Here is a 14877-nt window from a genome sequence, read left to right on the forward strand (position 1 = left end):
TGAAAATTTCCTTGACAATATCATCCGTCTTCTATTGCCTGATGGGCACATAAAAGTCAAGCTTTCTAACATAGTTAGATGTTATTTACCTTGAGCTTGTGCCGGCTTCAGGTGTCACAGGAACCGGGTAAGAGGCCACAAAGTGCACAGACAAACACAAAATTTGTATCATCATACCTATATAAGAATCTGGTGAGGTAGGTAACATGTTAGCCTTCTCTAGAACAAGGTTTTTTTAATGAGGTGTATTGAAAAGTATGACTGTAGTTAGAATGGGATGCCAGTAAGAGAGATCCTAATTCCATTTAGCCATTATTTATTATCTAATTTTGAAAGTACTGACAGAAGGTACTTAAGATAGGAAGTCCATTTGAAGCTTGTGATGAATGTACTGCTAGATATTACAGTAGGAAAAATTGTGTGGTAATTTATAAAACATACTTAAATATCTATACTTGTTTCTTTCTTGAAATTCTTACAGGCTGACTATGTCTGTGGATTTGAATCTTCCCATGTATGAAAATAAGTTAAATAAATAAATAAATGCCACTGTAAGATTAATAACTGACTTTAGTGCACAGGTGCTATACAGGCGCACCTTACTTTGTTGCACTTCTTTTGCTGTGCTTTGCAATATTGCATTTGTGCAAATTGAGTCTTTGTAGTAACTGCTGAACAAGTTTCTCAGCACGTTTCCAACTGCATTTGTTTACTTTGTGTTTGTGTCATACTTTGATAATGTTTTCAATAGTTCAAACTTTTATTATCATTATTATTATTATTATTATATCTGTTACAATGATCTGTGATCGGTGATCTTTGATGCTACTATTGTAATTGTTTTTGGGTGCCACTAACAGCGCCATTGTAAGATGCCAAACTTAATCCGCGCATATGTGTATTTTGACTATTCCACCAACCAACCATCTCTCTTCCTCTCCTTGGGCCTCCCTGTTCCCTGAGACACAACAATATTGAAATTAGCTCAATTCATAACCTACAATGGCCTCTAAGTGTTCATCTGAAAGGAAGAGTTGCCTGTCTCTCACTTTAAATCAAAAGCTGGAAATAATTAAGTTCAGTGAGGAAGGCACGTCGAAAACCAAGACAAGCTAAAAGGTAGGCCTCTTGGGCAAACAGTTAGCCAAGCTGTGAATGCAAAGGAAAAACTCTTGAAGGAAATTAAAAGTGCTACTCCAGGGAACACATGACTGATAAGAAAGTGAAATAGCCTTCTTGCTGATATGGAGCAAGTTTTAGTGGTCTGGATATATGATCAAAACAGCCACAATATTCCTTTAAGCCAAAGCCTAATCCAGAGCCAATTCAATTCCAGGAAAGCTGAGAGGGATGAGGAAGCTACCGAAGAAAAGTCAGAACCTTCAGAATTTGGGTCATGAGGTTTGAGGAAAGAAGCCATCCCCCTAACATTAAAGTGCAAGACGAAGCAGCGAGCACTGATGGAGAAGCTGCAGGAGGTTATCCAGAAGATCTAGCTCAGAGAATTCATGAAGGGGCCACACGAAACAACAGCTTTTCAATGGAGACAAAGTGGCCTCCTTTTGGAAGAAGATGCCATCTAGAACTTTCATAGCTAGACTGGAAAAGTCAAATCCTGGATTCAAAGCTTGAAAGAACAAGCTGACTTTCCTGTTAGAGGTTAATCAAGCTGATGACTTTAAGTTGAAGCCAGTGCTCATTTACCATTCTGAAAATCCTAGGGCCCTAAAGAATCATGCTGAATCTGTTCTGCCTGTGCTCTATAAATGAAAAACAAACAAAACAAAACAAAACAAAAGCCTAGATGACAGAACACCTGTTTACAACATACTTTATGGAATACTTTAAACACACTATTAAGATCTATGTTTTTTGTTATGTTCTTTTCATGCCTGCTAACACAACATCTAGTCTGCAGCCTATGGAACAAAGAGTAATTCTGACTTTCAAGTCTTATTATTTAAGAAATATGTTTGGCAATGATATACCTGCCATAGATAGTGATTTCTCTGACGGATCGGGCAAAGTAAACTGAAAACCTTCTGGAACTTATTCACCATTCTAGATGCCATTAAGAGCATTCATGATTTATAGGAAGAGGACAATATCAACATGAGCAGGAGTTTGGAAGAAGTTCATGGATGACTTTGAGAAGTTCAAGACTTCAGTGGAGGAAGCAACTGTAGATGTCATGGAAAGAGCAACAGAACTAGAATTAGAATTGGAGCCCGAAGATGTGACCAAATTTACTGCAATTTCATGGTAAAACTTAAATGGGTGAGGAACTGCTTCTTATGGATGAGCAAAGAAAGTGGTTTCTTGAGATGGAAACTACTCCTGGTGAAGACAATGTGAAGATTGTTAAAATGACAACAAGGATTTAGAATGCTACATAAACTTAACTGATGAAGCAGCAGCTTTTAATTGACAGGATTCACTCCAGTTTCGGAAGAAATTCTATCATGGATAAAACGCTACCAAACAGCATCACACGCTACAGAGAAATCATTCACGAAAAGAAGTCAATCAATGCAGCAAACTTCATTGTTGTCTTATTTTTAAAAATTTCCACAGCCACCCCAACCTTAACAACCAGCACCCTGGTCAGTCAGCAGCCATCAACAACAAGGCAAGATCCATGACCAGCGAAAAGATTACAAATTACTGAAAGCGCAAATAATGGTTAGCATTTTTAGTAGTATTTTTAAATTAAGGTATCTATATTGTGTTTTGAGACATAATACTACTGTACACTTAATAAGCTGCAATATAATGTAAACATAATTTTTATATGCACTGGGAAACTGAAAACTTCATTTGACTTGCTTTATTGAGATACTTGCTTTATTTTGGTAGTCTGCAACTGAACCCGTAACATCTCTGAGGTATGCCTATACCTTTCTCTAGATCTGTGTTCACTTTCACATTTGATTATTGTATTTACGATTTGATATCAGCTTTGAACCCCATGATGCCATAGATTTTTCCAGCACCTGCTAGGACAATTGATTTTACTGTCAGAATTATGAAACTACCTATGGCATGTAAATATTTCATTCTCATTTGTACATAAACCAGATAGGAATGACCTGAACTCAACCATCTTAGTTCAGATTTTTCTGTCTAGTTGATATTTGTGTTCATTCTTACAGTAACTGACTTACTATTCTACTTCATACGATGCCAGGAGTCTTGATTCATAGCTGCCTTATTCATCTATGTTTGTAGCCTAATTAATATAAGCTAGAGGGAAGAAATGGTAGTCAGCATGAGTCTAGAATACAAGTCTTACAACAGCATTAGTTTTGAAATAGTTCAAGAGTATATCATGAAGTAACAGATATGCATAATTAAAATTCATTTCTAGTATTAACCAATATATTCTATAAACTGGGAGAAATTTTTAAACGCATGAAATGTAATGACAGTTTCATTCAACAGAAATATATAATTAACACGTCAAGAATGCTGTTTATATTTGTGTTTTTGTCAAATTTAGAGACACTTGGGAGGAAGAAGGAAATGTTTATAATCACAGAGGTGTATATAAGGCTGGAGGGTGGTTTTAGAGAAGAGGGAGGACTTTCATCACCTATATATGCTACTATCATAGGTGTGTAGAAATACTAGATGTGTGGTCTTCCCCCTCAAACTCATCAGGCAATCAATAGTCAATTCACCATCACTGATAGCACTCACCCACATTGGTCAGAGGAGAAACAGTATGCCACCTTCAGAGTCCATCATGTATGACGCGTCTGTAGGATAAAGACAATGGATCATTTGACATTTTATCTCCAGTGTCTAGTATAATGTCCAGAACACAACAGATATTCTATATAGATATTCACATTCAATGTATGCTTCCTCTCCAGAAAGAATAAAAGTCCTAGAGCTTGGTTAATATGGTGGTAAGTCTGTGCCCAGATCAGTAGCAGACTCTCAGCAGTGTCTTCAGTGCTCGGATTCCCTACCCTTGCTCCTCAAAGCATGGTCTGTGGGTGTGCATTCCATGAGATCCCCAGGTGAACTGTGGGCACGTGGAAGCTGGAGAAGCACTGTCTTACACCGTATGTGACAGGCTCTCTACTACACATGATCACAAGCAGAGGTTGCATTTAGAGCATCTAGGTATGTGAGCTCTGAAATCAGATGATTTAGCTTGGCACTTGCTTCTACTTCCTACTAAGCATAGAACTTTGGGTCAAGTTATTCCATGTTGCTAGGCCTTGGTTTTATCACATCTGCACTGGAGGCAGTGGGTAATAATAGACTCTTCCATACAGTATTATGTATTAAAGTAGTAATACATATATGATCCTTCTGCCATATGCTAAGCATTGAATAAATATTAGTTATTATTAACTTATTTAATGTTAATAAGAGGCCTATAAATGTATACACAAAGATTTTTTTCTGTAATTACACAATGTTCCACAATTAATCTCAATTTAAAAATCATGGAACTCTCTCACCTCTAGCTGTCAATATCAAAGAATTATGTATGTAAGTATATTATTGTAGTTGGGGAGATAGGATCTCTCTTTCTCTCTCTCCCTCTCTCTCCTATCCCTTGCTTTTCTTTCATTCCCTTCCATCTCATTTTGTCACTGGACAAACCTGGGGGGGGGGTCTCTTTATTCTTCTCACATTTATGAATTTCTTCCTCCAAACAGCCCAAAAGTGACATCCTTGGGCTTAAGGGCCTCCCTCACAGCAACAATTGTATGGTTTCAGTACCCTGGACGTAGGTTTGCATGAATCCCTTCACTGTGCTACAGGGTACAATAAATCCATGGGTGTTTTTCTCAGTAATTCTCAGTGTTTTTGTTGCAACAGAATCTTAAGTAGCACAGTGGCACAGCAGGAATGGGTCCACAACACAGGCCAGTAGGTTGACACTGTTCTCTGCTGCAGTCCCATCTTTTGTCAGGAGGACTTCCCTCTTTTCCCTTTTACTGTCTTGGGTATCCAGCCAGTTGCAGTCATAGTTTTCTATTTTTGTCTTCATCTGATTATTCATAGTACAGACCATTGGGTGGTTATGGAGGAAAGGTAGTCCAGTGGTTTCCCACTTCCTCTGCAAATGCCAGTCAATTTTCCTGGGATCAGGGTCCCACAGACAATTAGGTCATTTTGTCTGTGGTCTGGGTGTGGGTATTCAAGACCTGTAGTGGCAAGATTAGCCACTGGTTGTGGTAGTAAGCTGCAGCACTAAATAAAGCCCTGGCACATTGGCTAGGAATCTTGCACGGGAGAGCAGAGGAGTACCAAATATTCCTTCCTGCCACCTTTATTTCTCATCAGTGCTGGAGCCACTGGCCACCATGATGTGCAACTCAATACCTTAAGGGGTCAGGGGAGCACACAATGACAGCACAGCCAGCAGCAGACAGGAGAAGGCCTAGGTCATTACCCTTCTACTACCCCTGCCCTTACTCTTATGAGACAGTGGGTAATCATTCTTGATTCTTCTCTTGGTGGACTGAAATTCAGCCTTTCTGTAAAACCTTATGTAAGTGAGCTACCTTCCTGAATGATGGCTGGGTGATTGCCCCAAATGATCTATCTCCAGTCACCTGCTAGACATAATATCCTAGAATCTTTACCTTCGAGAATTCTAGCCTGATCAAGTGCAAACAGGACCCAAGATCCCACTGCCCCAGCTCCTATTGACAGATAAGCCTCTCATCATACTCTGCATGGGCTTGTCAGGCCCCCAGCATCATACTTTGTGGCAGGAGTCCCAGAGACCACCTGGCAGATGCAGGCCTCCCCCAACAGCACCTCATGTTATGATATAGTCAGTTAACAATAGTTCTCACACTAGGGGTAAGGAGGAAGCTTTGGAATGGAAGAGATGACAGCACTTAGAGGGATAAGAGGAGCACAGGCAAGCTAAAGCACAAGCCAGCCAGCAATTGCTCTGTCCCAGAATGCCTTCCTTCATATTAGGAACCAGTTAATTAGCTAAGAAGCTGTCAGTCAAATCTGTCTGGATGTCTCCATCATTATTGGACCATGCTGTCCATGACACTAATTATTTCATTCACCAATTCTTCACTCCCTGAATGAAGGACAAAGTCTTGCCCTAGCACTCAAGAGACAGGTAGATACATGGCACTCAAAGCTAGAGAGGTGAAATACCATGCAGGGCTACACAGGGATTTTACTCTGTAATGGAGTGAACCAGCAGGTGCTATGGGAGGCCCTACAGTAACAAGATGTCAATGTCCCCCACAAGAATATGTTTATTTGAAAATTCCTCAGGTTGGCCAGGAGCTGAAAATCAGCAGCTGGTCCAGTTGACACAGCGGAAGTTGCCAGGTGCCAGACTTTCCCACCTAATGTTGGGGGTCCTTAGCTAACAAGAACAGATGAACTCACAATTAACTCTGTGGGGCCTTAAAAGACTCAAAGATATCAAGGCAGCACATGAATTTTTAGGTCTTACAATTCATGCCCTCAATGGAGTTCTAGGAGAATTACAGAGCTGGGAATGTTAGCAACTGGCACTAGAAATAGAATTCATGGCAATATTCTAGATGAGAAGCCAATAAAAGGAAACTTTATTTCTGTTTTATTTTTTGTTTGTTTGTTTTTAATGTCCATCACCCAGTTACCCAATCCCCCCACCCGACCCTCTCCAGCAAACCTCGGTTTGTTTCCTATGATTAAGAGTCTCTCATGGTTTGTCTCCCTCTCTGATTTCGTCTTTTCTTTTTCCCTCCCTTCCCCTATGATCCTCTGTTTTGTTTCTTAAATTCCACATATCAGTGAGATCATATGATAATTGTCTTTCTCTGATTGACTTATTTAGCTTAGCATAATACCCTCTAGTTCTATCCACATTGTTGCAAATGGCAAGATTTTATTTTTTTGATGGGTGAGTAGTATCCTCGTGTGTGTGTGTGTGTGTGTGTGTGTATACACCAGGCTTCTTTATCCATTCATTGGTCAATGGACATCTGGGATCTTTCCACAGTTTGGCTATTATGGACATTGCTGCTACAAACATTGGTGTGCAGGTACCTACATTTGTATCTTTGGGGTAAATCTCTAGTAGTGCAATTGCTGGGTCATACAGTAGCTCTATTTTCAGCTTTTTGAGGAACCGCCATACTGTTTTCCAGAGTGGCTGTACCAGCTTGCATTCCCACCAAGAGTGTGAGAGGGTTCCTCTTTCTCCACATCCTCCCAACATGTGTTGTTTCCTGAGTCGTTAATTTTAACCATTCTGACCAGTTTGAGGTAATATCTCACTGTGGTTTTGATTTGTATTTCCCTAATGCCCAGTGATGTTGAGCATTTTTTCATGTGTCTGTTGGCCATTGTTTTGTCTTCTTTGGAAAAATGTCTGTTCATGTCTTCTGACTATTTCTTTACTGAATTATTTGTTCTTTGGGTGTTGAGTTTGATAAGTTCTTTATAGATTTTGGATACTAGCCCTTTTTTCTGATAAGACATTTGCAAATATTAGGGCGCCTGGGTGGCTCAGTCGTTAAGCGTCTGCCTTCGGCTCAGGGCGTGATCCTGGTGTTCTGGGATCGAGCCCCATGTCAGGCTCTTCCGCTGGGAGCCTGCTTCTTCCTCTCCTACTCCCCCTGCTTGTGTTCCCTCTCTCGCTGGCTGTCTCTCTCGCTGTCGAATGAATAAATAAAATCTTAAAAAAAAAAGACATTTGCAAACATCTTCTCCCATTCTGTCGGTTGTCTTGTGGTTTTGTCGACTGTTTCCTTTGCTGTGCAAAAGCGTTTTATCTTGATGGTGTCCCAAAAGTTCACTTTTGCCTTTGTTTCCATTACCTTGTTCCCCTCTAATATTTTGAGGGATTCCTGTCTCACATTGAGGTCTTTCATCCATTTTGAGTCTATTTTTGTATATGGTGTAAGAAAATGGTCCAGTTTCATTCTTCTACAAATGGCTGTCCAGTTTTCCCAGCACCATTTGTTGATTTTTGGTTATACTTTCCTTTGGTTCCTTTGGTTATACTTTCCTCCTTTGTCAAAGATTAGTTGACCAGAGTTGAGGGTCCATTTCTGGGTCTTCTGTTCTGTTCCATTGATCTATGTGTCTGTTTTTGTGCCAGTATTGTACTGTCTTGATGATTGCAATTTTGTAATAGAGCTTGAAGTTCAGGATTGTGATGCCACCATCTCTGGTTTTCTTTTTCAACATTCATTTGGCTATTCGGGGTCTTTCTGGTTCCATTCAAAGTAAGATTATTTGTTCTGGCTCTGTGAAAAAATTGATGGTATTTTGATAGGGATTGCAATGAATGTATAGGTTGCTCTAGGTAGCATAGACATTTTAACAATATTTCTTCTTCCAATCCATGAGCATGAAATGTTTTTCCATTTCTTTGTGTCTTCCTCCATTTCATTCATTAGTGTTCTATAGTTTTCAAAGTACAGATCCTTTCCCTCTTTCATCAGGTTTCTTCCTAGGTATCTTATGGGTTTTGGTGCAATTGTAAATGGGATTGATGCTTTAATTTCTCTCTCTTCTGACTCACTGATAGTGTATAGAAATGCAACAGATTTCTGTGCATTGATTTTACATCCTGCGACTTTGCTGAATTCCTGTATGAGTTCTAGCAATTTTGGGGTGGACACTTTTGAGTTTTCCCCATAGAGTATCCTGTCATCTGTGAAGACTGACATTTTGACTTCTTCGTCAATTCCGACTGATGCCTTTTATTTCTTTTTGTTGTCTGATTGCTGAGGCTAGGATTTCTAATACTATGTTGAACAACAGTGGGGAGAGTGGACATCCCTACCACATTCCTGACCTTACGAAAAGGTTCTCAGTTTTTCCCCATTGAGAATGATATTCACTGTAAGCTTTTCATAGATGGCTTTTATGATATGGAGGTATGTTCCCTCTATCCCTACACTGTGAAGAATTATAATCAAAAAAGGATGCTGTACTTTGTCAAATGCTTTTTCTGTATCTGTTGAGAGAATTATATGATTCTTGTCCTTCATTTTGTTAATGTAGTGTATCACTTTGATTGATTCCTGGATGTTGAACCACCCTTACAGCACAGGAATAAATCCCACTTGGATGTGGTGAATAATCTGGAGATATCTTTGGGTCTAAAATGAGCCTCTTGTAGATAACATTTGGATAGGTCTTGCTTTTTTATCCAATCTGATCCTGTATGTCTTTTGGTTGGAGCATTTAGCCCATTTACATTTAGAATAACTATTTAAAGATATGAATTTAGTGCCACTGTATTACCTGTCAAGTCACTGTTTCTCCGTATTGTCTCTGTTCCTTTCTTGTCTGTTACTTTTGGGCTCTGTCTTCTCTTAAAGGATCCCCTTTAATTTTTCTTACAGGGCTGGTTTACTGATCAAAAATTCTCTAATTTCTATTTGTCCTGGAAACTCTTTATTTCTCCTTCTATTTTAAAAGACATCCTTGCTGGATAAAGTATTCTTGGCTGCATATTTTTTCTCATTTAGCACCCAGAATATATCCTGGCAGTCCTTTCTGGCCTACTGAATCTCTGTGGTTAGTTCTGCTGTGAGTCTAATATTTCTACCCTAGTAAGTTATGGATCTTGTCTTGAGCAGCTTTTAGAATTTTCTTTGTCTCTGATATTTGCAAATTTCACTGGTATAAATCAAGGTGTTGCCCTGTTTTTATTGATTTTGAGGAGAGTTCCCTGTGCCTCCCAGACCTGAATACCTTCCATAGATTAGGGAAGTTCTCAGCTATAATTTATTCCTATATACCTTCTGCTCCCCTCTCTCTTTCCTCTTCTGGGATTCCAATTATTCTAATATTGTTTTTGCTTTATGATATTACTTATCTCTCCAATTCTCCCCTCATGATCCAGTAGTTGTTTACCTTTTTCTCAGCTTCTTCATTCCCCATCATATAGTCTTCTATATCATTACTTCTCTCTTCTGCCTCACTTATTCTAGCAGTTAGACTCTCCATCTTTTATTGCGTCTCATTATTAGCCTTTTTTATTTCAACTTGATTAGATTTTAGTTCTTTTATTTCTCCAGAAAGGGATTCTCTAATGTCTTCTTTGCTTTTTTCAAGCCCAGCTAGTATCTTTATAGTCATTATTCCAAACTCTATTTTCAACATCTTACTTATGTCCATACTGATTAGGTCCTTGGCAATCAGTACTGCCACTTTTTCTCTTTCTTAAGGTGAGTTTTTCCATCTTGTCTTTATGTCCAGAGAAGAACAGATGAACAAGAGAACAAAATACTAAAATGGCAACAATGACCCCAGAGAAATATACACTAAACAAATCAGAAGAGACTGAAACTGAAAACTGTAAATAAAATTCTTTTTTTTTTTTTTAAGACAGAATATAATCAGGTGAACAGAACAGAGCAATACATTGGATCCTGTGTGTATTTTGGTCTTTTTGTTAGAATACTAGATCCCAAAATTGTAAAGAAAGAAAAACTTATATAGGTACAAAAATAAAATACATTGAAAGGATAGAGTGTAACTGTAGAAATGAAAACTAAAAGACAAAAAGTGAGAGAGAGAGAGAGAGAGAGGGAGAGGAGGAATATAAACAAATAGGTGAACAGAACAGAGCAATACAATACATGCTGAGTGTATTTTGGTCTGTTTGTAGAAGAAACTATATCCCAAAATTGTAAATAAAGAAAAACATATATATACTAAAATAAAATTAAATACATTGAAAGGATAGAATTTAAGTATAAAGACAAAAATTTTAAGAAGACTTTAACAAAAGAAGAAGAAGAAGAAGAAAAAGAAGGAGGAGGAGGAGAAGGAGAAGAAGAAGGAGAAGGAGAAGGAAGAGAAAGAGAGTATGATCAGACAGGTGAAGAGAACAGAGCAATACACTAGAATCTGGGTGCATTTTAGTCTGTTTGTTAGAAGAAACTGCATCCCCAAATTGTAAAGAAAAAAAAACCTTATACATATACAAAAATAAAGTTTAAAACAATGAAAGGATAGAATGTAAGTGTAAAAATGAAAATTTTAAAAAAATTTAAAAAGATAAAATAAGAAACTGGTTGAAAAAGAAAAGAGGAAAAAAATTAAAATTGAAAGACTAAAGAATCATGAGAAAAAAACATGAATTCTATATACTATTTTCCCCTAGCACTGGATTTTTGAGTTCTGTGTGATAGGTAAACTTGGTTCTTTCTAATCACCTGAGGGAGGGAACTGCTGCATTGATTCTCAGGTGTCTTTGCCCCTGGCAGAATTGTACTGCCCTTGCCAGGGGGCCAGGCTAAGTAAGTGGCTCTGGATTGGTCTACGTGGCTTTTGTTCCCTGAAGGCTTCCCATGCCCCTTAAGAGGATGAGAATGAAAATGGCTGCTTCCCTCTCTCCAGTTCCAGCTCTGAAAGCTTGGGGCCCCACTCCTCAGTGCACCCTCCCAGAAAAGCAGTTAATCACTCCTGTCTCCAGGGTCTCCATCCTCATTCTGTGCTCACCCAGCCTGTGATGGAGCACCTCTATCTCAGGCACGTGACCCCATTTCTAGTCTCCAAACCGTGCAGACTCCTGCAGTGCACTCCCTTGCTGATACTTCAGGGGAAAGAAGGGAGGTCTTGCTGGTTCTGCCGCTTGTTGGGTCCCTGCTTGGAGAGTGTTCGCCAGACTGTGCTATGTTTTGTGGTCCCTTTCACCCCACTTCACCACTTGAGCGCCCTTCAAGCAGGGATGTCCCTCACCTGAGCAGACTTTTAAAAGTTCTGATTTTGCACTCGACTGCGATAGCACTTCCCAGTAGCTGGCTTAGGGAGGCTCCTTCCTCCTGAAGTTTATCTTCCGATATATCCCCTCAGATTCACTTCTTTTCACCTCCTATGTTTCAGAAAGTGGTCACTTTTCTATTTGTAGAGATGTAGCTATTCTTTTCTTAGATCTCCAGTTGAGTTTGCAGGTGTTCAGAATGATATGATAGCTATTTAGCTGAATCCCTGGGACCAGATGAAACTAACATCTCCTACACCTCTGCCATCTTGGACTATCTCCTGAAAAGGAAACATTCTTATTCTCTCATTCCCATTCCACTTCTAAGAAAGGTTGAGAAGGAAGAGAAGTCCCATTGGGTCTCTGTGATTGGCCTTTCTATAAATATAGGGAAAGGCATAATTTCCTTATAATACAGGGTATACTTCCTAACAAGTAATCTAACACTATCTTCTAGATCTCTGGGACAGACATCAGTCTTTGAAAACTAGGTACATATTTTTACTTATAAAACATAAATTGATAATTACAAAATATTATTTTTTGATGTAGGTTACTAAAAACCAGGTTTATCTTATGTAGCAAGATGAATACAAAGAAAGCAAGAAAGGAAAAGGAAAAAGAGGAAGAAAAAGATAGGAAAACACTTTTAAATTATGCATGTGAAAATGTTTATCTTTAAAATGCTCTCTCAATAAGCAATTCTTTGCATTTTGACCAAGGAACATGGCAAATATAACTTCTGCGTAAGGACTATACTAAGGTTCTAATATTGTATTATATTTAGATTTTCCCAAAGAAGAATCAATGAAGCTGAACGGGAGGAGCAGTTGTAAAATAAGCTGAGTGCTGTTGGGTTATTTTTGCAGAGTGTGAGGGTCAAGTGAAAGCCAATCCAATGGGTAGGTTGCAATCTTCACTCACAGTGCATCTCAATGGGAGCATTGTCAGAATTTGGCTTTAAATTTATTTATGATTGAGGACTGTCTCACAGACTATAGGATTTTTAGTGTCCCTAGCTTCATGTGCTGAGTATCAGCGGTCACCCTGCAGTCATTGTGGTACCCAAACAATGATCCTTCCACAACACACACACACACACACACACATTTCTAAATAAATCAGAGACAGACAGTACTATAAGGTTTGAAAAACACCCTTGGAGCCACTGCTTTGCCCAAATCCCTTTTGAATACTTGAGTTAGTTTACATTCCTCCTAAAGTCTGGCAGGTCATAGACTAAGAAGCCTAGTTTATAGTCCTGCTGTAAATTCACATATCTTCTATGTTTCCATATTTCAATGAGAAGACCAGGAATTTCAAAGCAGTTATCACAAGTAAGTTTCATGTTAGTCAAGAAACCAAAAAACTTAAGAGAAATTCTAATGTTTACTGAACATAACCAGTAACAACTCCGAAAGGAGAGGCATGGATTTAATCAGTTTCTTACTTCACTGTAACAACATATAGCATCTTCAAGTGATGCCTAGCTTTTAGTGTAGAAGATGTCTTAGACAATCTGTAAATAATATTTGACCTCCTCTGTATCAGAATCTTTTCAGAACTGAAAGGTATCTTATTAATGGTCCTGTTATGCTTTATTTTCCATGGAAGCATCAGACCACATTTAAAGTAAGTGCTAAAATGTTCTTAAGAAAAGGTGAATCCTGAGATTTGGCATGAGAATGTAGGATCTAAGTAAAAATGTGAAACTGAATACTTTCACTATCATGTTGTACTTGTTTTTTTCATTCAAAAAAGACCCCCTCACCTCTGGACATTTCATTCTGCTGATATAAAAAGAAGGAAAATTACTATTTTGTGTGTGTTTTATGTTTCCTCACACCCTTGAGATTGTTATTACTTTACAAATTGAGTGTAAGTAGAATCATAGGTCTGAAATACCATTAATATTCATTTTATATACTACCACCATTTATTGGATTAGGAAAGCTCTGTTATTGAAATTGTGAGAACACTGAGACTCAAATGATTACAAAAAAGGGAATTTGTCCTTAATAATGGAGCCATTAATAAGGTCAGAGTTATTGATACTGAATAAAAGAAGCATGAGAGACTATGGACTCTGAGAAACAAACTGAGGGCTTCAGAGGGGAGGGGGGTGGGGGAATGGGATAGACCGGTGATGGGTAGTAAGGAGGGCACATATTGCATGGTGCAGTGGGTGTTATACGCAACTAATGAATCAGCGAGCCTTACATCGGAAACCGGGGATGTACTGTATGGTGACTAACATAATATAATAAAAAATTATTAAAAAAAAGTTTAAATTTTAATTGTGCCTAATATGTTGTGACTAAGTTGGCTATCCCACAACCAATCGATTCTATTCATTTCAACTTCTGCCCATTCAGTTGAAAACTCAGACATTGTCACAATTTTCGTGTGCATCTATGATAACATGATGAGACCATATTCAGCTGGGATTTGCATCTCACAATCTTCTATTAACCCCTAAAAATACCACAGACTTTCAATATAAATATAGCAAGGGGACATCTTAGGATAATTTGCTTGATGTGTAAGCCTTTATAATGTCACAATGAAGCACGCTGAGGGAGTGGAACAATGAGAAAGCTTTTGTTTAGGTGCAAGTTAAGTGGTTTTTTCTCACCCCACTTGATCAGCACTGTCCAATAAAAACATAATGTGAGCTGTAGGTGGGAGTTTAAATTTTTTTACTGGTTACCTTAAAAAATAAAAAGCAATAGTGAAATTAATTTTAATGATATATTTTATTTGACCCAACATATCCCACAGTCCAAATTTTCAACCAGTAATCTCTGTATGACATTTAGTGAGATACTAATGTTCTTTCTTCATACTGTCTTTGAAACCCTGTATAATTTTACACACAGCACATCTTAATTTGTACTACTTACATTCCAAATGTTCAATAGCCACATGTGGCTAACTGGCTACCTTACTGGACACTGTGGCTCTAGACTTTTCTAGTATAAAAATGAGGAACAGGAATCCCAAGGGTAAAAATCAAAAGGGAAGGAGAGAGAAATAAAACCAGTAGAGTCAAATATATTTTTAACATCCCCACCACTGAAAACGTGGTTCAGTTTCCTTTGTAGACTAGACCTAACGGATTCAAAACAGCTTTTCTTAGGGGCTCAAGAGATGGTGAGTGGAAT

General features: G+C 38.4%; 1 long non-coding RNA gene across 1 annotated transcript in view; it reads right to left on the reverse strand.

Annotated features, from left to right (window-relative positions):
- LOC148107662 (uncharacterized) overlaps window positions 1–14877 on the reverse strand; it is a 250994-nt gene that overhangs the window by 118829 nt on the left and 117288 nt on the right. Inside the window, exon 3 of the long non-coding RNA XR_015721952.1 lies at window positions 3700–3758. This is a non-coding gene — a long non-coding RNA (uncharacterized LOC148107662). The remainder of the gene's footprint in view (window positions 1–3699; window positions 3759–14877) is intronic.

This window comes from Ursus americanus, chromosome 27, assembly GCF_024610735.1.
Source record: "Ursus americanus isolate L20-20 chromosome 27, mUrsAme1.1.p, whole genome shotgun sequence".
Lineage (NCBI taxonomy): Eukaryota > Metazoa > Chordata > Mammalia > Carnivora > Ursidae > Ursus > Ursus americanus.